This window comes from Mya arenaria, chromosome 11 (genome assembly GCF_026914265.1).
Source record: "Mya arenaria isolate MELC-2E11 chromosome 11, ASM2691426v1".
In the NCBI taxonomy this organism is placed as follows: Eukaryota; Metazoa; Mollusca; class Bivalvia; order Myida; family Myidae; genus Mya; species Mya arenaria.
In genome coordinates this window covers 42,765,826-42,767,903 of record NC_069132.1, presented here as the reverse complement: position 1 = coordinate 42,767,903, position 2,078 = coordinate 42,765,826, and positions in this window count along the sequence as shown.

Genomic DNA, 2,078 nt, shown 5'->3' with positions numbered 1-2,078 from the left:
CGTTTTATTGCTTTCATATAGTTCTTAAAAAGTCACACTTTCGAACCTATGAAAGTTCAGCAACACTAAGATTTATACAAAAAATCGCTGAACAAAAATATGTCGAATGTTAAAGGTCCGTCTCGAGTCCCAGTGATCGTTGGTTCGAGTCCCACCAGGAGAATTATTACATGGCCTCAACAAAGGGTGACCAGTATTGAATTTTACCCATAAAAAATCATCAATTTTCATCCGATAGGATGAACGTCTTAGTCGAGGCTTTGAGCCTCCTTTGACGGCGATTCCAGGGTAAGGAATGTGACTTCAAAGGGTTTCTCACAGGGGTCACATTCAATGTAAACAAACAAATACGTGACGTTACTAACATGTTTGACAGAAAAGATAAGAAAATATTTCCTATGTTCAGCGTTGCATCGTTCTACATATTGCGTCAAGTTTTGTATTTTTTTGCAAATCTGAAATATTTCACATGTATAGAAACAGAAAATAGCATAGCCTCTAATAGACAAAAATATTAATATTTTTTTTTGTCAAGAAAGTTATTTAGAAATAAACGTCACATACTTGTTTTTTGCATCAGTTGTGACCCGTGGTGAACCATGTGAGAACCCCTTCACGTGAATCCTCGCCCTGTCAAAGGTGACCAGTATTGCACATTACCCATAACAATTCTTCGATTTTCATCGGATAGGACGATAGTCAAAGTTGCGACCTCCTTTTGGCTAAGCTCTAATGTTTGTGCTTTTGGAAGTAAATTTTGTTAAAATATTCTCCAGTAAAGAAAACATTAGCTCTTATGCTAATGCTTTCGGAAGTAAATTCTGTTAAAATCTTCTTTAGTAAAAAAACATTAGCTCTTATGCTAATGCTTTTGGAAGTAAATTCTGTAAAAATCTTCCTTTTAAAATTTCCTAAGCTCTAATGATAATGCTTTTAAGCTCACCTGAGCACAGAGTGCTCAAGGTGAGCTATTGTGATCGGTCTATGTCCGGCGTCTGTCGTCCGTCGTTCGTCGTCCGTCGTTCGGCGTCAACAATTGGCTATAATCATCTTCTTCTCCTAAACCGCTAAGACAATTTTGATGAAACTTCATAGAAATGATCCTTGCTTGGTGCTCTTTCAAAATTGTTCAAAGAAATTAATTCCATGCAGAACTCTGGTTGCCATGGCAACCTAAAGGAAAATGTCAACAATTGGTTATAATCATCTTCTTCTCCTAAACCCCTTGGACAATTTTGATAAAACTTCATAGTAAAGATCCTTGGTTAGTGCTTTTTCAAAATTGTTCAAAGAAATAAATTCCATGCAGAGCTCTGGTTGCCATGGCAACCTAAAGGAAATGTCAACAATATGTTATAATCATCCTCCACTCCTAAACCGCTTGAACAATTTTGATGAAACCTGATAGGAATAGTCCTTTGTTGGTGCTTTTTCAAAATTGTTCAAAGAAATAAATTCCATGCAGAGCTCTGGTTGCCATGGCAACCTAAAGGAAATGTCAACAATATGTTATAATCATCCTCTTCTCCTAAACCGCTTGGACAATTTTGATGAAACCTGATAGGAATGATCCTTGGTTGGTGCTTTTTCAAATTTGTTCAAAGAAATTAATTTTATGCAGAACTCTGGTTGCCATGGCAACCTAAAGGAAAATGTTAACAATAGGCTATAATCATCTTCTTCTCCTAAACCCCTTGGACAATTTTAATGACTGGGAATGAATGGGGATCATAGGAATGATCCTTGGTTGGTGTTTTTTCAAAATTGTTAAAAGAAATTAATTCCATGCAGAACTCTGGTTGCCATGGCAACCTGAAGGACAAACTTCGAAAACTTTTTTTGGCAAATACTATTAGGCCTAGTGCTTAAATATTTGGTGTGTTACATTTTCTATTGGTTACCTACCATGTTTATTTATATTATGCCCCTGAAGAAAAATTGGCCTCACTCAATGGGTTACAAGTTCATTATAAATACATTTTGTTAAAATTTGATAGTTATGTAAAGTTTATCCTTTAAACAAGGGCAGCATCTCTAGCTTTATGGTCTCCCTTTTTGTTGGAGATTCCACTACTTTC